Source organism: Trichechus manatus, unplaced genomic scaffold (genome assembly GCF_000243295.1).
Source record: "Trichechus manatus latirostris isolate Lorelei unplaced genomic scaffold, TriManLat1.0 scaffold00203, whole genome shotgun sequence".
Taxonomy (NCBI): Eukaryota; Metazoa; Chordata; class Mammalia; order Sirenia; family Trichechidae; genus Trichechus; species Trichechus manatus.
The window spans coordinates 2,532,776-2,556,998 of record NW_004444139.1 but is presented as its reverse complement, the minus strand read 5'-3'; the positions used below and the strand labels follow the sequence as shown (position 1 = coordinate 2,556,998).

At 42.0% G+C, this 24,223-nt stretch overlaps 1 pseudogene; it reads right to left on the bottom strand.

Moving 5' to 3' along the window:
* Window positions 1-3,578: 3,578 nt before the first annotated feature.
* LOC101341871 (bisphosphoglycerate mutase pseudogene) lies at window positions 3,579-4,379 on the bottom strand (annotated as a pseudogene).
* Window positions 4,380-24,223: the final 19,844 nt, after the last annotated feature.

The following is a 24,223-nucleotide window of genomic DNA, read 5'->3' as shown; positions in this document are numbered from 1 at the left end:
TCTGTTGTGCTGATAACATCACTAAAGGGAGCGTTAACACAACTAAGTTTCCTTCATGTTACAGCTTTCCCTGTGTGCGCTTCAAACATGGTGCACGGTTGGGGTATTGGTTTGGCTAGTCTTATTTAGATTAACTCCAGCAGTGTATGTCCATTTGTTTCTTTCTTTCTCTGTTCAGCCTCATTGCCTTGCCCTCCCCTCCACATGGCCTTGACAGCAGGTGGTGGTGGGCCTACTGTCCCTGGGCCAAGCAGGGCCCGACCTAATTAATCACTGATCCAACCACACCCTGATGTAATAGAGGAGGACACCAGGAGAGCCAAGGATGGGTGGAGCAGAGAAGCCTCTGACATGGGGGTATGAGGGATGAGCCTCCACCAGAAGCAGGAGAGCTAAACCAGGGGTCCCTCCCTCTAGGTGCCTGCGTTTTCTTGCTGTTTCTAGCAGGTGAGAGAGGAAAGCTCAGAGATTTGATGATTTGAATGGAGGGGACCCTTCCTACCCAGCCACTGCAAAGTATGTGCCTGCTGCCCTAAGGCTATGCTCTACTCTGCCCCTACCCCGGTCCCCACAGTCCCTCTCTCTCCAAAAGCCACGGATACCCCTTTTGACATACTCTGACCCAGGGTATCCTCACTTGGCTAAAGCTTTCTCCTGCTCAAAGAAAGAGTTAACTCTTTTCATTGTGTGTATGGGCACACACACATATGCACACACACACACACACACACAGTGAGACTGATACAGATTTTGTTTTGGGTTTACTACTTCTACTAGTCAATTTACTAAGCAAATGGATTTCCATCCAAATGCACTTGTCCCTGCAGGACAACCCCTAGTGACATCATCCACTCCTCCAGAAAAACTCAGAATCCCCCCCTGGGGAACTGGGATTATGAAAAGCAAAAGCACTAGCCTCAGTAGGTCCCATGAGTGTCACAAAGGGAACTTGGAAGCTCAGGAGGAGGTGAGGAGAAGGAAGGTTTCTACTAGCCTTTCTCCATGGGTACATTAGCAGCACTGATTTCTCCATGGCTACCAATCATTGCCACCACCCATCTGTCAGTTTGTCACACTGTGGTGTGTGTGTATTGCTGTGATGCTGGAAGCTATGCCACAGGTATTTTAAATACCAGCAGAGTCACCCATGGTGAACAGGTTTCAGCAGAGTTTCCAGACTAAAACAAGACTAAGAAGAAAGGGCTGGCCATCTACTTCCAAAAATTAGCCAATGAAAACCTTATGGATCACAACAGAACACTGTGCAACTTGCTGGTTTTGGACAAGTCATCAGAAGAGGTCAATCACTGGAGGAGGACATCATGCTTGGTGAAGTGGAAGGGTAGTGAGGGCGTGGGGGACCCTCCGTGAGAGGGATTGGCACAGTAGCCGCAATGATGAACTCAAACTTGCCTGTGATTGTGAAGATGACACAGAACCAGTCAGCGTTTTGTTCTGTTGTACTTGGTGTCACCATGAGTCAGAGCTGACTCAACAGCAGCTAGCAACAACCAGTCATGGAGAGCTGTTGTGTGCCAGCAACTGTGAGGCTTGGGTTTGTCCTGGAGGTGCCATCTGAAAATGCAGGAGCAGTAGACATTCCCCAGACCAGGAAGAGCATAGAAGGACACCAACATTGCTTTCTGCTGGCCCCCTTTTCCTCAGACATGTGAAGGCCAGTGGTGAAGAGTATAGAATACAGAACCAAACAGAACTGCGTTCAAATGCCCTCTCTGCCACTTACCAGCTGTGTGACCTTGGACAAGTTTCTTAAACTCTCTAAGACTGGAGTCTTTCGTCTATAAAATGGATGTAAGGAGACCTACTTTGTTGGACTGTTATGAAGATTAATGAGCTCATGCGTTTAAAACACATAACACAACACCTAGCTGTCCTTTCCTTCCTGCCTTCTTCTTCATCTTAGTTTCCAGGGAGCTCGGAGTCCAACGTCAGGCTCGTTGAAAAAAACCACTCCAGCCCTGATACAAGCTCTCTTCCTCCCTGTCTCCAATCTCAACATATGTTGCTTATTCTTATTTTCCTTGCACCTAAATCTTTATCCTTAGAGTTGTCATGATTTTGTTTTAGGCATTCATGTTTTAAATTGCCTTCAAGCCTTTGTAGAACGAAGCATGGAGTAAGTATATGAATAAAGAGTCTTAGGAAACCAAGACGGGAGGAGAAGACCAGGGGGAGTCTATGGTTAGCCAAGAAAGATCTCATGCCCAGCTTGGTGAGTGTGCTTTCTAAGGGGTCCCTGCAGACTGCATCTCCTCAAACATCCAAAGTGGTCTGGACCAGGAGGTGGTCTCCAAGATTTACTTTCAGTTTGGACCACGCAGGACCACCAGACACAGCTTGGGAACCCACACTTCTTCATGGAGTCTTGGCTTCCTAGACACCACCCCACTCTGCCCTCACCCCAAAACAAACATGTGGTGGCTACAAACCAAAGAACAGCTCCTGGGCACAAACCGACTTTGGTCAAGAAAGTTGTGATATTCTGCGTCTTTTTGAAATGCCATTTGTTGTTGTTGTGTGCCACCAAGTCGATTCCAGTTCACAGCAACCCCACAGGAAAACCTGAGATCCCGTTAAGTAATCGGATTTTTTTTCTCACGGGTTTTAGAAGTTTATGTGTTGAAAATAAACATGACTCTTACAGCGTTAAGGAAGATACGAGTCGAAGACTAGCTCAGAGATCTTCATTTATGAAACGTATCGAGACATTTTGGGGGTTTCATTTTCGGTCACAGAACCTTATTTCTAAACCAATTTTAAGGATCCAAAGATTAAAGCAAAAGATAACAAGAGCACAAACAGCTATGGTTGTCTATGTGCTGCTAATTCTAGTGTCCAAGAGGAATTCTATCAAATGCCAAACAAGGATGTCCCTGAACTAGAGACAAGTTAAAGGACCTTTCTGCTGTTGTCATTGTCATCATTTGCTTAGAGGAACCCACCTGTGACATTTCCATTCAATGGGCCTCTGAGCTTAACTATCAAAGCATTTCTTTTCCTAGAGGAAAAGACTAGTAATAAATATTTTAGTATAGTGAATTAACTAATATCCTTTACCATCATCCCAGAAAGTCTTAGTAAATATAAAGGTGAAGTGAACTACGTAAAAAATTGAGTGAACAGCAATGCAAACTTTAAGAATGTTTACTGCCATGACCTCAGGCTTGGAATAGTGCCTAGCAATGGTGACTCAATAATGGTGATTTATTGAATGATGTAACCCTTGAACTTCACCTCCACTTATTACTCTCCCGTCTCAGAAACTTTAGGACCTTGATCAAGGCCCACTGGTTACTAGGCTGGTAACTAATTCAAACAGGGCTTGCATACTGCTAACTCTTAAGTCTTATGACGTAAGCACTGAGACATCCTAAAGCCATTATCTAGACAAAGATAAGATACCTGTACAAACTCTACCCTACATTCTAGCTCTGGAAAATGCAAATTCATGAGAGAGAGGAGATAGATAGACAGAGAGAGAGATGGGGAGAGAGATCAGCACCCACATCATACTACATGCCACTGTTTTTGCACCTATCCCAAGGTCGGCAAAGACTTTACTTTTCAGCTCATTTCACTTTTCCTTAATCTTCTACATTCTTAATGGCTGCTTGGATCACCTCCTGTTTGTCCAGGAACTGGTGAGGTCTGACGGCATGCAGGTTTTCATCCAGTTCCAGGAGAATGGGGACACCAGTCGGGAGAGTGATGTTGATAATGTCTTCATCCGAGATACCTTCCAGGTGCTTCAGGAGTGCCCTGCGGCTATTTCCATGAGCAGATATCAGAATGGTTTTGCCACTTAATACTTTCAGAGCAATCCTTTCATTTCATTAGGGAAGGAATCTCTCCAGAAGATCCTTTAAGCTTTCGGATCGTGGCAGCTGATCCACAGGCAAGTAGCACACTTTATACCTCCAGTCATTGTAAATCTCCTGATAGTATGGATGACACTCCTTGATGGGAGGTGGGGTCACATTGTGTCTTCTTCTCCAGAGCCTCACCTGTTCTTCGCCTTGATTCAAAGCCATTTTCTCCCTATTGAGACCAATCAAGTCTCGGTAGTGATGCTCGTTTAGACGCCAGGAGCTTTCCATGGGAACTCATTCCTGCCCCAGCTTCTCCAGGATCAGCCAGCCATGTGGATGGACTGATTCAGGATCGACATGAATACAAGGTCAAAACTCCATGTTTAGCTCCTTGAGTTGCTTCCCACAGTTCTGAGCTTCCTCCATTCCTTCGAGGTTAACTTTCTGGTCCACCCAGCTACAAAAGCGATTCTCCTTATTCCAAGCACCCTCCCCATGTCCAAACATAATAAGTTTCTACTTGGGCATACTGGTGGCTGAGCTTCCCTGGTGTTGCAAGTGGGCCAATGTTCAGTAATAACAGTACTTCTACAGAGAGGCCAGCAGCAGCAACAGGACCTCCAGGCTGCCAAGGGGCCAGTGCCTCTGAGGACTCAGGTAAATCGGATTTTATTTATTTAATGGCACTGTGAGGTTTTTGGATAGTGTTTCTTGGCTGCTAGGAACTTCAAAACCAAATCTGCATCTACTTCTAATGCTTGCTCCAAAAGCTAAGACCAGGGTCTGGATAGCCAACTTATCCTGGCTTTATCTTATTGTCTTATTTGTAGACTCTCATTTTCCCATGACCTCAATTTCTTCCTCTTTTTTTATATAGTTGGGATGAGAGAGAGAAAGAGACTGCATGCACCATCTCACACTCTTTTTGGAAGGAGGCTGGAGAGAATAGGAGGAAAGAGAGAGAATAGAGTGAAAAAGAGCAAAAGTTATAAACCATGTGCTCTTGTGATACAATCAGAGTACAAAATGGGAAGTATGGTAAAGAGGGATGAAAGACTCAAAAGTTTGGAATAGTTTTACCAAGCTCCCTATTCAGAAGTCCCAAGCATTAACCACAACCTTTCTCTTCTCAAAACTAACTTTATATCCAAAGAGTCTCTTTTGGAGATTATTTATAAACATGGTGATTCTTTTGGAAAAGTCAGGAAAAAAGTCAGAGACTACTTCAGAAAGTACCTGGAAGTGTGGCAGACAACCAAGAAGTGGAAGCTCCATGAATATGGAAAGGACATGCCTACTGACTGAGTGATAATTAGCCCACCTTCAAACCAGGTACTATAACATAGAGCGAACTACTGTGCAGGATAATTTACTGATGCCTGAGCCAAGGACATCCTTGGGTGCACCATTCATAGCATTTAGACCAGTTCATAAATGGTAGTTAATGGCCCATACCAACGAGAACTTCTGCATACCTAATGGCTGTGGGTGACATTTTAGAATGTGCTTCTACTCAAAGTTACATGTACATAGGATATCACTGCCATGCAGCACCTGTCACACAGCCAAAATATCAGCTGCGTGTCCTAAGCATTTCTAAGCACCTAGTGCATAAGAAGCCCTGGTGGTGCGGTGGTTAAGGCACTTGACTGCTAACAGAAAGGTTGGTGGTGGTTCAAAACCACCAACAGCTCCGCAGGAGAAAGATATGGCAGTCTGCTTCTGTAGAGATTTACAGCCTTGGAAACCCTATGGGGTCACTATGAGTCGTAACTGGTTTGATAGCAGTGGGGTTTTTTTGTTTTTGTTTTTAGTACATACAGGGAGACCCTGGGTAGTGCAAATGGTTAACGCACTCAGCCACTAACTAAAAGGTTGGAAGTTCGAGTCCATCTAGAGGTGCTTCTGAAGAAAATCCTGGTGATCAACTTAGGAAAAATCAGCTGTTGAAAACTTTATGGAGCACAGTTCTACTCTGACACACACGGGTTGCCATGAATTGGAGTCAACTTGACAGCCACTGGGTTTTGTGTATGTACGCATATAGAGCTTCGTGTTCTTGCTTCCCTATCTCTCAGATGACTCGAGTACCATCTGCTCCAGCTGCTTCTGGAGCCGTGTTGAACATCAAGGGACATCCTAGTCACATGGATTTTATCTTAAGGAAAGACAAAATTTCTGCATGTTCCAAATCCCCTGAAGCCCTTGGTTAAAGTGATTGTCAGGAGAGGCAAGTACGATGAAGTGTGCAACTGAACAAGATCCATAGCATAGTCCCTGTCTCAAGGAGTTTATGTTCTACTTTGTTATGCGTTGTTAGTTGCCTTCCAGTCAATTCTAACTCAAAGTGACCCCATGTGTGCAGAATAGAACTGCTCTGCAGGGTTTTCAAGGCTGTGACTTTTTGAAGCAGATAACCAGGTCTCTCTTCTGAGGTGCCTCTGGGTGGGTTCAAACTGCCAACCTTTTGGCTAGTAGTCAATTGCTTAACCATTTGTGCCACCTAGGGAATCCCAGAGAGGTGAAATTATTAATTTTCCATTTTTCTTTTGAGGACACTGAAACACAGGGGTTACGTGACCTATCCAAAGTCAAACAGTTAGTGACAAAATTGGACTAGAACCCAGGAACTGTGGTTATGAGGGGGAGTCACAGGTGCTGTCAGTGCTCTGCTCACTTCCTTCACAACCACCATAATTGTGTTGTTGTTAGGTGCCGTCAAGTCGGTTCCAACTCATAGTGACCTTACGTACAACAGAACAAAACACTACCCGGTTCTGCGCCATCCTCACAACCATTGTTATGCTTGAGCCCATTGTTGCAGCCACTGTGTCAATCCAACTTGTTGAGAGTCTTCTTCTTTTTTGCTGACCCTCTACTTTACCAAGTATGATGTCCTTCTCCAGGGACAGATCCCTCCTAATAACATGTCCAAAGTATGTGAGACGTAGTCTCGCCATCCTTGCTTCTAAGGAGCATTCTGATTGTATTTCTTACAAGACAGATTTGTTTGTTCTTTTGGCAGTCCTTGGTATATTCAATATGCTTCTCCAACACCACAATTCAAAGGTGTCAATTCTTCTTTAGTTTTCTTTAATCATCATCCAGCCTTCCCATGCATATGAGGTGATTGAAAACACCATGGCTTGGGTCAAGCACACCTTAGTCTTCAGGGTGACATAATTGTAGGCGATCTGAATGGCTTCCAACTGCCAGTGTCTTCATCTCTATGCCTGAAGACTTTTCTGGATCTATGGAAGGTTGCTCCGCTTATCCGCATAGCAAACCAAAAGTGCCAGGAAATTAACCCCCATCCCCAGTAGCTAGTGATTGACAGGAGATGGTGAATAAATACCCCAGCTCCTTCCCCCTTCACAAAGGATAATTCTGAAGTTTCTCTCTTGCTTGATTGCCCAGCGTTTCTGTGGCACTAGCTCCAGCCACCTGCAGTGGTAGCTAGCTAAGTAACACATTCTTCACGGGCACCTTCTCTTCTGTATCACCTCCACTACTTGCCAGTCTTTCCTGCTCCTTCTAAATTCGAATCCTTACCTCTGCTCCTGAATGAACCCAAACCATTAGAATAGGAGATATTAAAAAACAAATACTTGCAAGAAACAACTAGAAAATGTAAATAAACAGGCAAGCAATATGATAAAGTGGAAAGAACAAGGGCTTTGCAGTCAGAAGTTCTGATCTACTGCCCACTAGCTATTGATTTGGTGAGGAATATTTAATTATCTGAGCCTCAGTTTCCTGATCTATAAAGTGGAGACAAGAACATTCGCCTAAAGGGTTCTTTTGAGAAATAAGTGAGATAAGATGTACAAAGAGTCTTACCCCATGCCTGGTATTTCTTTGCACTCAATAAATGGTATCCTCTTTCCTCTTTCCTTTCACAATGTTCCACAGTGTTTGGTACACTTAATGTTTCCTAGGAGGTAACTTGTTTATATGCAGTATGTCCAGGAAAGGGTCACTCTTTACCTGGAGGGGGTAAATCCAATTCCATCTTGGCTGTTTTTCTGTAATGATAGAATTAAAGGAGAGGACAGCTTTGCTCTTGGGGCAAAAACCACAGTGCACAGGAGCTCATCCCAGTGATGTCCCTGGACAGGTTTTTCCAGCCACCTTCCCTCTGAAGAGTGGCTTACCAAATACCTGCTCACCAGACTCTAGGCTGCCTGGCAAATACCCCTTTCACCTCCACTGTCCCCATGCACACAATGCCAGCAGCCCAGGCTCAGCACACACACACACCAGTCCTGCATGCACATGCACCAGCCTAGCTTTCTGTCTGCAGCCTAACCCAGAGGGGTTGAGGATCCAGTCTCAGGCTCACTGAAACCTCGGACAGCTCTGTTGCTTGAAGGCTGCTCAGCAAGCGGACCCTCCACTCATAAAAACCCCTGACTCAGCGTAGCAGCTTCTAGTCTGCCCAGGCAGGGCCGCCATATATATCCTCCCGCATTCTGTGCCCTACCCAGGATGGACCTCGTCAATTCTAGGGAAAGATGTATCTATAAAGAACAAATTAAGGTGTATAATGGCGGTGGCAACTGGGTGAAACACAAGTTATGGGAGATGCCATAAAGGAAAACAAAGTCAGATCTACATGCGAAGTCCAGAAGGAACCATGAGCTGTGTCTCAGAAGACAGGAGCTCACCACCGTACAGGGAGAGTGTTATTTCTGGTGGAGGGAATGGTAGACGCAAAGGCTGGCAGGTGAGAGAAAGCACCACATGTCCAGAGAGCCACAGATAGGTTGCTACAGCTCCAAACTTGTCCCATGTGAGATGCAAGTGCCATGCAATTTTGGCAATCAAACACCCTCTCGTTTCGTGTGAAGGACTGGACTGTATGACACCTCCATTCCCTGGGGACGATTAAAACTCTCTGAGATCAACATCTCAAACCCAAAGAGAGACCATAAATGAAATAATCAGAGAGTAAACAAGAAGCTTCTTTTGTATTCAGTGTAAGTTATCCCCCTCTGGGAGTTAACATCCCAGGTTTGCATCCTCTCCCCAAGAAAGCACAGTCGTGCCAAGATCATGGAGAACTGCCCAGGGCTGGTGAGTATCTGGGGCAAGGTTGTTGTGGTCAAGGTCAAGTGAACCCCAGAGGTCATGCCCTGGGCTGGGTGTGGAGGTCAAAGCCATTGTATTCAGGCCAGTTTCTATCACCAGTCCAGGGACCTTCACAAATGAGGAGGGCCAAGGACCGGACTTGAGGGACAGGAGTTCAGGACCCTAAAATGGAAGGACAGTAAATGAGCCAGTGAGAGGTGGTCAGCATGAATCCAGAGGCCAAATGAGGAGGGACTCCCAGACAAGGCAGAGTGGCTGAGCACCTGGCAACACAGTGGTGCTAGGTTGGCCAAGCTGAGAGACCCATAGATACAACAGGCACTTACACTGAGTCCGGAGCAGAACCAGCCTTCAGAGTGGGCTCCCCTTGAGCATGTGCCCATTCTCTTCCTCTCTACGCTCTGGCTCAGAACTCCTCAGGATCAGGGACTGTCTTATATATCCCTGAACACGTCACCTCGGTGCTGAGCACACAGCAGGCACTCGGTCAGCATTTTCTGCATAATTCCTTCAGCATTAGGTTCTGAGGCTCCAGGACAGGCCACTGTCTCCAAGAGGCTAGAGTGTGACCAAGCCCCCTTCCCACTGCACTATAATCCTTCTGTTGAATTCACAGCCTTGAAAGGAGCTTGGATGCGTGAAGGTGGAAACCTATTAATCCAAGCTCTACACTAATTAGGTCTAATAAACACAGCCTTGGGTCTCCCTCACTACTATCTCACTCTACACTCATAATTGTAACTGATGGGACAGGAAAAGTGCAGAGAGTCTGAAGGCTTTGTTTCACTGAGTTTAGAGAAACTTCCCACAAGATGAAGAGATATGAAAACGTTATTTCCTTTGATAGGCTACATCACAAACAGCTGGGAACAAATAGCCTATTCAAAGAAACTGTCATGCAGCTGTTCATACTTTCTTGGGTGCAAGCCAGAGTGGGAGGCAGGGGCCGATGGACAGGGCAGTCATGTTTGCTTTCCCATGAGATTTGCTTTCCACAGAAAGGGCTGTGAGCTGATCAGCTCTCCAATGGTATTGGAAAGAGAAGAGTTGTTACTTAAAACTAAGACTGACTGTGGCTGCTTTTGCCTTCTAGCAGGCAGCTGGGTTCAATTCAATCATAGGATGATGGGATGGAGCTCTTCCTGCGTCCATTTCAACTGAGCACCAAGACAATAGATGGTCAACACCAATTGTATGTGAGACAAATTACCAAATGCAGAATTTATATATATAGGGGACACTGAGTTTTTGTGAAAGGTGGTGGAAAAATTGGGGTACAGATAACGGTGATTGTTGAACAGCATGATGAACATAATTGATGTCACTGAATTGTACATGTAAAGATTATTGAGATGGCAAATGTTTTGTTACCTACTATATGTTTACCACATTTTCTTTTAATGTGCAGCTTAAAAAATAATAAAAATAAAGGTCAGACTAAGAACCTCATATACAACCTGAGAACTTCTTTACCCTCTCCATGAATACAAAATGAGTTGTATCTTTGGAAAAAGCTGCATTGTGACTCCCACCTCCTGCCCAAGCTTGCGAAGTTTGGGAGTGGAGAAGAAGAACCTTCCACAGGCTTCTTGGGGATCTCAGTACCTGAGCCCTACAGCTGGAGGGCAGAGGGGAGGGAACTCTGACTCCCACCTGGGGAATCTAGAGGTCAAGAGAAGGACAAGGAAAGCACCGCTACAACAGGATCGGCCTGACCTCCCAGAGAGCAACAGAGCAAGTGAGGTGCGAGTGTGTCCCAAAGACAAGATGTGGGCCAAGCAGAAGAGAAAGCTAACTCGGGGTGGTCTCGGGGACAGTAGGGCTGGAGAGATGTCTGCAGCAAGAAGACTCCATGCTTTGGGGCTACAGGAGTTGTCTCAGCCACTACCCAGAATATCCACTCAAGGGAGCTGTAATCAGGTACTCATAGGGAAGCTCTGAGGAACCTTCCAAATCCCAGCATGAGAGAAGCAGTCAGCTCCAAACATCTGCCAGGCAATAGAGTGGGAGCCATCTCCCAGCCAAGCCAGCTAACATGAGCTCACACCCTCCACTAGCACTCTCACCTCTCTGAAATTGACTTGAATCTGGAGAGGGAAAGAAACACAAGATGGAGAAATTAAGAGAAAGCCCCTTGTGTCCCTAGCACTGGGCCAAGCTGGGAGAGAAGAGAATATGTGCCAGCAAATTGAGTTCATCCCTTAAGTTAATATCTTGGACTGAGCAATCTAATCACTGAATGGAAACTTGAGCATCCATGCCAGGGTCTATTACCGAGGAGTGAGCAGAGAAGTCGTGGATCTAACAGGGCTTCACCCAGGGCAGGGCAAAACTGCCAACACTGAATAACTTTTAAAGGAGATTGGGAGACAAAATAAAGCTGCATTTGATCACAGCTGACCAACCATGCAGTCCACATACCGGTTAAAATATCACTGGGGATGAAATCTCTGTTCCCCTTGCAGAGATGGATAGCAGAGAGATGTACTCCAAAATCCATTCTCCCCTTCCTCCATAGATACAGAACTGCAGCTGGACACACGGTTGCTGACCGGGCTGCATTCTCAGGCTCGTGTAGATAGGGGAGCTGTGCAACTAGGTTCTTGGTGACGGAACATGACCAGGAGTGACGGGTGCGTCTCCCAGGCCTGGTCCTAGTGTCCACTGGCTGTGGACTCTTCCACGCTCCTTCCGATCCTCATGGACAATTCCTGGGGCCAGGATCTGGAGAAACACAAGATGGAGGAAACTTGAATCCCTGAATGATTTCATGGAGCTGGATGTGATGATAAATTTTGGGTCTAGACTTGAGTTCCTGGCTAGGAAGCACTGAATTGTTTTATATGATAATAGCTGAGTTTTCACTGGCATTGCTAGAGATGGAAAGTGGCAGTAGGCAGAGGGGAAAACAAACATAGTAGGCAAGTGGATTTCTGAGTTGGTGAAAAAACTGAGGAGCTTTCTTTTTATTTTAAGAAAAAAATTAAAAAAGAAAACTAAGTCTAATATTCAGTATAAAGTGGTATTAACAGTTAACACACTTGGCTACTAACCAAAAGGTTGGCAGTTCAAGTCAACCCAGAGTCACCTTAGAAAAAAAGACCTAGTGATCTACTTCTGAAAAATCAGCCATTGAAAACCCTATGGAGCACATTTCTACTCTGACACACAAGGGGCTGTCATGAGTTAGAGTCAACTCAATGGCAACTGGTTTTTGTTTTAATATTCAAGTGAGCTTGGTGTACCCTACCTGACTATTATCTCTGGGGTTTCAGTAAACGTCTACCACACACAGCTACCTCATGTGTGCAGTTGTTTTGTTTATGCTTAAGACAATTTTTTAAATATATAAATTATGGAAGTTTTCATATATGAATATATATGTGATAAAGCCCCATGTCTCCATCACTCAGCTTTAACAATTATCAGCTCAGAGCCAATCTTGTTTCATCTCTACCCTCAACCATTTTTTTCCCTCCCTGGACTATTTCGAAGCAAATCCTTCTTGATGGAATTACTGAGCACAACTAGAAACAAATGTAAACTGGAATTCACATAAACCTTGATGAAGGCATTAAACTGCCCACAGAATGTGAGATGGAAGATCAGGCCAATCTTGTCTAAATAATACAGGGAAAGGTGCCTACCTCCAACATCTGGTTTATGCAGCACAAAAGTGGCAACAGGTGATATTTTTCTTCCAAGTTTTGCCATCCTCCTTACCAGTTCCTTTTCCCTGTGTATCCATGGGAATCTGAAACCTAGATGTCTACCACCTCAACCTCTTTGTCTAACATCCCTTCCAGAAAGCATCCAGTGTACTCATTCTCAGTGAAGTGTATATATATATATATATATGGAGAGAGAGAGATCTCAATCACTCGTCTGTCAGTTTGTCCTACTGTAGTGGCTTGTGTGCTGCTGTAATGCTGGAAGCTATGCCATAGGTGTTTCAAATACCAGCAGTGTAACCCATGGTGGACAGGTTTCAGTAGAGCTTCCAGACTAAGACACACTAGGAGGAAAGGCCTGGTGATCCACTTTTAAAAATTGGCCAGTGAAAACCTTATGGGTCACAACAGAACATTATCTAACTCTCTTGATTTGGACACGTTATCAGGAGGGATCAATCTCTACAGGAGGACATTATGTTTGGTGAAGTAGAGGGTCATTGGGGAAGACCTCAGTAAGATGGATTAGCACAAGAGCAGCAATGATAAACTTCAACATGCCAGTCATTGTGAGGATGACGCAGGATGGGGCAACATTCATTCTGTTGTACATCAGGTCTCCGTGAGTCAGAGTCAACTCAATGGCAGTTATCTATCTATACATCCTAACATATTTTACAATCTTGCTTACTTAATTTGTTTCCCCTGACAACACTACTAGATGGCCAAGAAAACAAGATTTTGGAAGCTTCTTGCCAAGGTGGTAAAAGCTAAGAGTCATTCCTCCTAGATTCTAGAGCAGGTCTGCCAATAATGAACTGTGTATACTGAAGAAGCATATCACCTTTTTGGGCCTCAGTTTCCCCACCTATATAACAGGGTTGGATTAATGGTGTCAAAAGTCCTTTTTACTAGGAACAGTCTATGTTATATGTGGAAAGACTTTGAGAAGTAAAAAGCATTGGGTAAGTAAATACATTTAACCACACAACAACCCATTTGATCCTTTTTTTTTTTAAGGCGTGTCATTGGCAAATTGAGAGAGGATTCTTCGGGGAAGTAAGGGTTAGAGACTTGAACATATACCTTGCCAGACCACAGTGATGGAATTATGAATCTGAATTGAAAGCATTTGATGACACCATATCAATTTTCTATTAACATACAAAAGTACCTTAAGAAGCAGCCTTGCTCCGTATGAGCCCCGTAGAATGATACACACAGGACTTGTTTCAATTAAGTAATTATTTGCTTCTGATCGCTTAGATCTTTCCATTAAAATTTCAATTCTTCGAGTTGTCTCTTGCCTTCAGGGATTCAAACAGAAAAGTGATTGTAGTTTTTCATGACGGGGCTGCTAGCAAATGACCACACATTAACCTCTTTCCCAGAGTTTGCTCAGAAGCAGGCACTCCATAAATCATTTGACAAATATTTATTGTGCTCCACCCAAATTGTCTCTCTGGATCCTCTGGAGATCCAGAAGAAATGTATCTGACCTTGGAGAGCCTCCAACCCAGCTGGGGGTAGAAGATAAATACACAGGACATAGCAGCAAAAAAAAAAAAAACAGCAGACATAGCAGATGGGCTAGACTGAATCCACTGCAAAACTCTGACACTGAGCGTTCCTAGTGGTTGAAGAAGGGCGTGGTCCAAGTGGCCTGGGCACCAGGGCAGGCTCCATGGAGCAGCAAATAAAAGCCAGGAACACTTTTGTCTTTTCTCAAAACGGAAATACCTATTTTCCCATAATCCTATATGATTAGGCAGGAAACTCCACTACAAAGAAAATGCAAGTTTCCTCAAATTTCCACATCCCAGAGATGAGCATTAATAGTAGGTCAATCCCTGGGTGGTGCAAACAGTTAACGCTGTTGGCTGCTAATCGGAAGGTTGGAGGTTTGAGTCTACCCAGAAGTGCCTTGGAAGAAAGGCCTGACAATCTACTTCAGAAAAATCAGCCACCGAAAACCCTATGGAGCACAGTTCTACTCGGATGCACGTGAGGTTGCCATGAGTTGGAGTCGAGTCGATGATAAGGGGTTTCATGTGGTTTTATTTTTACATATATCCATGCCAGACTGTTGGTTGCTCACCTAAATGTCATTTGCCCTACCGTCTATCTTGTGAAGGTAAATTTGATTTTGTTTGGGACTTGAGAGCCCACTGGATTTCTGAGCTCCCTTCCCAGCCCCAAGGGATTAGTATGGACTAATAGAGTTCAATGCCAGATTGGTTGGCTCAGGAATGTGATTCAACCCTGGTCAGTTAACATATGGGAAGTCTCCTGGGGGTCTTTGAGAAAAAGTTTACCTCTTTGATAAAAGAAATACAAGAATAGATAGTTTTTTCTGACTCTGCACATAGTCATATGAGAAAAGGAAGCCTGCAGTGGCTGCAGCCCCTTTGCAACCCTTAGAGAAAGTTCAGTATATTGCTAAACAGGTAACTAACAGCTCTGACATTCTTGAGTCTGTAAGTTAATGAACTCTGGAACCACCAGACTCAGACTTCCTATTACATGACACAATAAACTTTTCTTAATGTTCAAGGCAGTTTTGATTAGATATGCTGTTACTTGCAGCAGCAAGCGTCCTAAAACACCCAAGTTTTCTATACATAAATATACACAGTCTTACATAGATGAAATCATACTATACATGGTGCCCTTACCATATAAGGAGGTTCCTTTATCAATGCGCTGTGGGGATCTCTCATGTCATTGCAGAAAACCTTAACTCATCCTTTTAAGTCACAAGCATCTGGAATGTTGCAATGAGGGTGCTAAAAACCAGTGGGCCCTGTTCCAGTTCAGAGCAAGATGGAGTAAGCACACTACACCACATATCTCCCATTGAATGAAGCTATAAATGAATGAATGAAGTAGTTATTTGAAGACTGTGATAAGCAAAGAGTAGTACCAAATGGATTTGGGAAGACTAGAGTTCAAGTAGAGTTCAATTGGCAGTGAGTTTACCATATTCCACTAGTTTCCCCAGCCTGGACTCAAGACAGCCCAGAACCCCAAAGTGGGCATCAGGGCATGAAGAGACAGAACACAAGGAGAAGCCTTTTAGTTCTGCTTTAAGAGCCAGAAAGGGGTACCTTAATGGCTCAGAGAGACTGAGAGAACTCTCTCAATTTCCTTTTTCATCACTGTGCATTCCCTCGCACCCCAGTTCCAAAAGAATTATCTGGCATCAGAGGCACCAGGGTAGTGCAGGCACCAAAAACTCTGAGAGAAGGGATTTTTCTTCTCCAGTCAGAGTAGCTATGGTCCTAAGAGGGTGGGGGAAATCCCCTTTGCTTTCTTTTTTCCTCTCTGTATTGTCCCACTGCTTGGCCTCACAAGCAGGGGCAGTCACAAGCAGTGCCCAGCAGATCAAGGTATCTGGCCAGAGAACTGAAAAGGGGAGGCCCAGGGAGCCAGAAAGTATCAGGAAGATCCCAGAAAGAAAAATTCTCAGGAAAACTTTATCCAGGCCCACCCTTGAGCTGCATATGCATGGACCTGATCCTAAACAGCATTCTGAAGACTTTGAGAACTACACTAAGGGATAAACCACAGCTGGGGTCCCAGACTGGCAACTGGTTGGTGCACATGTAGGACAGATCTTAATATGAACACAAAAGCTTTGAAATCGACTCCACAGAGGCTTGATCAGCACTTACAGCCTAAACCCAACTAGTTTGTTTGCCTACTTAAATAAAAATGTCAAATTCACCATAAGATTTAAACAAGACTCAGAGTCTCATACAATGATATTCAAAACATTCAGGACATAATCAAAAATTACTAAGCATATAAAGAACCAGGAAAATCTCAATTTATATGGAAAAAGACAACTACAGTCACCAGTGTCAATATGATGTAAATGTTAGAATTATCTAACATAGATGTTTAAAGCTGTTATGATAAAAATGTTCCAAAAAGTAAGAGTTAACATTCTTGAAATTGGAAGGTAGAAGGTCTCAGCAAAAAATCAAAGCTATAAAGAAGAATCAATGGAAATTTTACATCTGAAAAATACAATAACCAAAATAAAAATCTCACCGGATGAGCTCAAAAGTAAAACGGGGATGTCAGAGGGAAAAAAAATCAGTGAACTTGAAGACGGATGAACAGAAATTACCAATTCAAACAATAGAAAGAAAAAGACTGGAAAAAAATGAACAGGCTCAAAGAGACCTGTAGGACAACACCAAAAGTTCAAATAATCACATCATCAAACCACAGAAGGAAAGAAAAAAAATATGATTCTGAAAAAATATGTGATATAATAATGGCTGAAAACTTTCCAAATTTGTCAAAAGGTTCAAGAATTTCAGAAAGCCAAAATAATTTATGCCTAGCATCTTGTGCAAAAGCTTTGTTTGTAACCTTTTCATGACTTGTGGAACATATAGTATTCCACCCACTTATTATGCCTCTGGAGCTCTTTGGGAGTATACTTTTCCTGCTGAAAGTATTTGCATTGGGCAAATCTGCTGCAAAAGACCTCTTTAAAGTGTTCAAAGCAAAGATGTCACTTTAAGTACTAAGGTGCGCCTGACACAGGCCATAGTGTCTGCAATTGCTTCATATGCATGGGAAAGCTGAACAATGAATAAGGAAGACCGAAGAAGAATTGTTGCCTTTGAATTATGGTGCTAGTGAAGAATATTGAATATACTATGGACTGCCAGAAGAACGAACAAATCTGTCTTGGAAGAAGTGCAGCCAGACTGCTTCTTAGAAGCAAGGATGGTGAAGACTTCATCTCATATACTTCAGACATTTTATTAGGAAAGCTTAGTTCCTGGAGAAGGACATCATTCTTGGTAAAGTAGAGGGTCAGCAAAAAAGAGGAAGATCCTGAATGAGATGGATTGACACAGTGGCTGCAACAATGGGCTCAAGCATAGTAATGACTGTGAGGATGGCACAGGATAGGGCAGTGTTTCGTTCAGTTGTACACAGGGTCACTATGAGTCAGAACCAATGCAACAGCACCTAAGAACAACCTAACAGAGTATTAAATGCTGGTATTTTTTAGAAAGAAATGTTTCAAATCAATAATCTAAGGTTTCATCTTTAGAAATTAGTAAAAGAAGAGCAAAAATAAACCCAAACGAGCAGCAGTAAAGAAATAATAATGATAAGAGCAGAAATCAATACAATTAAAAATAGAAAACAATACATAAACCAAAGGCTAATTCTTTGAAAAGATAAAAAAAGAAATTATAAACTTCTAGTAAGACAGAACAAGAAAAAGAAGACATAAATCATCAATATCAGGTTTGAAAAACAAGATACAGACCCCACAGATATTTAAAGTATTATAAGATAATACCACCAATAGTTCTGCACACATAAATTTGACAACTTAGAGGAAATAGACCAATTCCTCAGAAAAAAAAACTACCAAATTCATCCAAGATAAAATAGATAACCAGAATAGTCCTATAACAAGAACTAGATGGTGCCCGGCTACCACCAATGACCACCCTGACAGGGAACACAATAGAGTCCCAGACAGAGCAGGAGAAAAATGTAGAACAGAACTCAAATTCACATAAAAAGATCAGACTTAATGGTCTGACAGAGATTGGAGGAACCCCTGAAACTATGGCCCCTGGATGCACTGTTAACCCAGAACTGAAAGCATTCCCAAAGCCCACTCTTCAGACAAAGATCAGACAGGACTATAAAACAAAAAAATAATACACAGGAAGAATGTGCTTCTTAGTTCAGTCAGATATACGAGACCAAATAGGCAGCTCCTGTCCAAAAGCAGGATGAGAAGGCAGGAAAGGAAAGGAACTGGTCAAATGGACACTGGGAACCCAGGGTAAAAGGGGGAGTGTGCTGTCACATTGTGGGGATTGCAACTATTGTCACAAAACAATATGTGTATAAATTTTTGCATAAGAAATTAACTTGAGCTGTAAACTTTCACCTAAAACACAATAAAAAAAATCAAAAAAAAGAATAGTCCTATAACTATTAAAGAAGTTGAATTCAAACCTTAAAAAATTCTGAAAAAGAAATCTTCAAGCCCAGCTGATTTCACTGAAAATTCCACAAAACTTTTTAAGAAATAACATAATTCAACACAATCTCTTCCAGAAAAGAGTTTGACTCATTTTAAGAGCCTAGTGTTAGCCTCATTACAAAACCAGACAAAGATAGTATAAGAAAATATCAGACCAATATCCCTCTTAAGCATAGAGACAAAAATTCTCAACAAAATTTTAGCAAATTGAATCCAGCTACATACAAAAAGAATAATATGTCATGAACAAGTGGGGTTTATTCCAGGAATGCAAGGCTGCTTCAATGTCTTAGTCATCTAGTGCTGCTATAACAGAAATACCACAAGTGGATTGCTTTTAACAAAGAGAAATTTATTCTCTCACAGTCTAGTAGGCTACAAGTCCAAATTCAAGCTATCAGCTCCAAGGGAAGGCTTTCTTTCTCTGTTGGCTCTGGAGGAAGGTCCTTGTGATGTATCAGTCTTCTCTTGGTGTAGGAGCATCTCAGCACAGGAACCTCAGGTCCAAAGGATGCACTCTGCTCCCGGCATTGCTTTCTTGGTGGTATGAGGTTCCCCTGTTTGTCTACTGGCTTCTCTCTTTTATATCTCAAAAGAGATTGGCTCAAGACACTATCTAATCTTGTAGATTTCATCAATATAACTGTCACTAATCCATCTTATTACATCATAATGATAGGATTTACAACACATAGGTAAATCACCTCATATTACAAAATGGTAGACAAACGTACAATACAAGAAATCATGACCTAGCCAAGTTGACAGATATTTTTGGGGGACACAGTTCAATCCATGACATTCCACCCTTTGGCCCCCCAAAATTCATGTCCTTGCCACATGCAAAACAAATTCACCCTATCATATCATAGCAAAGTCTTAAATGAACTCCAAGTCCAAAATTCAAAAATTCTTCCTCACCTGTGAAATCTAGACAACAAGTTATCTGCTTCCAAAGGTACAATGGCAGAACAGGCACAAGCTAGACATTTCCATTATAAATGGGAGAAATTGAAGAGAAAGAGGCATAACAGGCATCAAGCAAGTCAGCAGAACACATTACATTAGCCATCAAGGCTTTGCAAAGAATCCTCTGTTCTATTAGACCATTCATACAGTAGCCCTGTGCTCCAGACTGTAGGTATTGGCCACACTGTCCAGATTCTGAGTGGAGGCCCCTCGGCCCTGGGTTTCAGCTCCACCTTCCAAGCCCATTGAGATGGCAACTCTGCTCCCTCAGCTTTAGACACACAATTCTCCTAGTCTATCTGAGTGGCAACTCCACCCTTAGAAACACCAGAGGCCATGGCTCTACCCTTTGAAACCCCAGAGGACAAGACCATACCTTTTGAGACTGAGGTAGCTCAGCTTCTTGTGTTTCTTGTCTCTTCAGCTTCTGCTTCCTGATTTCTTGGCCTCTTGGCTCCTCGGACCTCATGCCCACATCTGCCCTACTGGTAGCCTCCTGCACACAGGCACTCAGCTCTCTCGCTCCATAAGTTGGCTCCAGTGCTGTCTGGTGCTGATCTTCTGGTTCTGCTGCTGCTGGTCCTCTGCCACTTCCACTCCTGTATTCATTCACAGTTTCAAAACTGCTTCTATATTTTAGGTATCTGTTAGAGCAGCACCCCACTCCTGGTACTAGATTCTGTCTTGGTCATTCAATATTCAAAAATCAAACAATGCAACACACCATATTAACAATGTAAAGAAGAAGAAAAAAACTCATGATTACATCAATTTATGCAGAAAAAGCATTTTACATGATTCAATAGCCATTCATAGAAAAACTCTAAATACACTAGGAATAGAAGAGAATCTTTAACATGATAAAAGGTATCTACAAACAACCTACAGCTAATATCATACATACTGGTGAAAGACTGAAAGCCTTTACCCTGAGAGTGGAAAAGGCAAGAATAACCACTCTCTCCACTCTTATTCAGCACTGTACAGGGAATCCTAGCCAGAATATTAAGGCAAGGGAAAAAAAAGAGGTGTATAGATTGGAAAGAAAGACAAGTGTCCATATTTGAAGACAACATGACTGTCTACATAGAAAATCCCAAGTAATCTCAAAAATAAATAAATAAAAGAGGGATAGGAATGGAGGGAGGGAGAAAAAAAGAAACTGCTGTGGCTAATAAATGAGTTTAGGATGCAAAGTATCACACATACACAAACAAATCAATTATGTATATATTTAAAGTAACATTTACAATATTTCCAAGAAAAATGAAATATATATTTTTATTTAATAGGAACTGTATACTGAAAAATACAAAAAATTGATGAAAAAATTAAAGAGGACATAAATAAATGGAGACACATACCATGTTCATAGACTGGAAGACTCCACATAGTAAAGATGCTAATTCTTCACCAGTAATCTATAGAGTTAATGCAATTTCTATCAAAAGCCCAGCCTGAGGTTCTTCACCTACCTGCATCACAGGCCTGAGGGCTGGTGGCTCCACGCACACCACCTAGCCACCCACAACAGGGGTCCAAGAATAAGTGGTGCCCCCTAGTCCTTACAGCCAACAGCACTGGTTGCTCATAGTCCAGCTGTAAAACCCACCAACCTACGAGCTCTAGGGAATAGGGAAACGCCTTCATTCCAGGCACTCAGGGGCAGCAGTCGGCCCCCTGTCTTTCTCAGGGTGTGAAACAAAACTGCAGCCAGATACCTGTGCCTCCACCAATCAACCATGCCTATCTGGGACTGTAGGTGAAAGCCTGCACCACACACTTGGTGACCGACTACCTGGACACCTGAGCTGAATTCATACAAAAAAAGTTAACAGATTCCTGGGTTCGCACACTTAGTAACAGATCTAACCACCTGGTGACAGGACATTAGAGCTTCAAAGGTGCCAATAATCAAACTAGCTCACAAGAGCAGCGTATTTGGGTATATCAAAACAAGAAGCTAGGACACAGTAAGCAAATATAAAATAAATAAATTATAATAACTTATTGATGGCTTGGAGACAATAGTCAATATCAAATCACATAAAGAGGCAGATCATGATGGCTTCAGCAAGCTCCCAAAATAAAGAAACAATAAATTTTCCAGAGGAAGAGAATTTCTTGGCATTACCAGAGGCAGAACACAAAAGATTAATATACAGAACTCTTCAACATATTCGGGAGGAGATCTATCAACATGCAGAGAAAGCCAAAGAACATACAGACAAAGCAACAGAGGAACTTAAGAAGGTTATTCAAGAGGATAATGACAAATTTAAAAGGCTACAAGATTCCATAGAGAGACAGCAATCAGAAATCCAGAAGATTAACTATAAAACTTCAGAATTAGACAACTCAATAGAAAATCATAGGAACATAACTGAGGCAGTAGAAGTCAGAATTAGTGAGACTGAAGATAAAGCACTTGAAATCAACCTATCTGAGGAAAAATCAGATAAAAGAATTTTTAAAAAATGAAGAAACTGTAAGAATTATGTGGGACTCTATCAAGAGAAATAACCTACGAGTGATTAGAGTACCAGAATGGGCAGATAACAGAAAATACAGAGAAAATTGTTAAAGATTTGTTGACAGAAAACTTCCCTGATATCATGAAAGATAAGAAGATATTTATCCAAGAAGTTCATCGAACCCCACATAACGTAGATCCCAAAAGACAGTCACCAAGACATATAATCAAATCTGACAAAACCAAAGACAAAGAGAGAATTTTAAGGGCAGCTAGGGATAAACAAAAAGTCATCTACAAAGGAGAGTCGATAAGATTAAGCATGGACTACGCAGCAGAAACCATGCAGACGAGAAGACAATAGGATGACATACACAAAGCCTTGAAGGAAAATCTGCCAGCCAAGAATTATATATCTAGCAACACTGTCTCTCAAATATGATGGCAAAATTAAGGCAATTCCAGATAAACAGAAGTTTAGGGAATTTGCAAAAACCAAACTAAAATAATAAGAAATACTAAAGAAAGTCCTCCAGTTGGAATATCAATAACATCGGGTAACAACCCAAGACTAGAACACAGGACAGAGCAACCAGATATGAATCTAGATAGGGAAGGCACAAAAATAATTCAAAGTTAAAACACCGAATATAGGGAAACAGAGATGCCAATATGTAAATGATGACAACATTAAAACAAAAAACAGGGACTAAAAAATGGAAACATATATTTTTCATATGGAGAGGAAGTCAAGGTATAAAAAAAAATAAAAGACTGATTTAAACTTAGAAAAATGGGGGTAAATATTAAGGTAATCACAAAAAAAACTAACAATCTTACACATCAAAATAAAAAACAAGAAAAATATAAAGACTCAGCAAATACAAAATCAACAACAATGAAAAAAATGAAAAGAAAATACATGAAGACAAATGACTCAGCACAGAAAATTAAGCAGAACAAAGAAACTGAAAACAACACAAAAAAAAAGACATCAAAATGACAGCACTAAACTCATACCTATCAATAATTACACTGAATGTAAATGGATTAAGTGCACCAATAAAGAGACAGAGAGTGGCAGAATGGATTAAAAAACACAATCTACCTATATGCTGCTTACAAGAGACACACCATAGACCTGAAGTCACAAACAAAAACTCAAAGGATGGAAAAAAATATACCAAGCAAACAACATTCAAACAAGAGCAGGAGTTGCAATATTAATCTCTTAGAAAATAGACTTTCAAGTCAAATCCACCACAAAGGATAAGGAAGGACACTACATAATGATTAAAGGGTCAATATACTAGTAGGACATAACTATAATAAATATTTACACACCCAATGGCAGAGCTCCAAAATACATAAAAGAAACTCTAACAGCACTGAAAAGAGAGGTAACTCTACAATAATACTAGGACTTCAACACACCACTTTCAGTGAAGGATAGAACATCCAGAAAGAAGCTCAACAAAGACCGGAAGATCTAAATGCTGCAATCAACCAACTTGATCTCATAGACATATACCGAACACTCCACCCAAAAGCAGCCAAGTATAATTACTTTTCAAATGCACATGGAACATTCTCCAGAATAGACCACCCATTAGACCATAATGCAAGCCTTAACAGAATCCAAAGCATCGAAATATTACAAAGCATCTTTTCTGACCATAAGTCATGAAAGTAGAAATCAATAACAGAAAAGGCAAGGAAAAAAAATCAAACACATGGAAGCTGAACACCTTGATCAAAAACTACTGGGTTATAGAAGAAATTAAGGATGGAATAAAGAAATTCATAGAATCAAATGAGAATGAAAACATACCAGAATCTTTGGGATACAGCAAAAGCAGTGCTCAGAGGTCAGTTTATAGCAATAAATGGACTCATCCAAAATGAAGAAAGGACCCAAATCAAAACATTAACCCTACAACTTGAAACAAGTAGAAAGAGAGGAGCAAAAGAAGCCTTTGGGCACCAGAAGAAAGGAAATAATAAGAATTAGAGTAGAATTAAATGAACTAGAGAACAGAAAAACCATTGAAAGAGTTAACAAGACTAAAAGCTGGTTCTTTGAAAAGATCAACAAAAGTGATAAACCATTGGACAAACTGACAAAAGAAAAACAGGAGAGGAAGCAAATAAT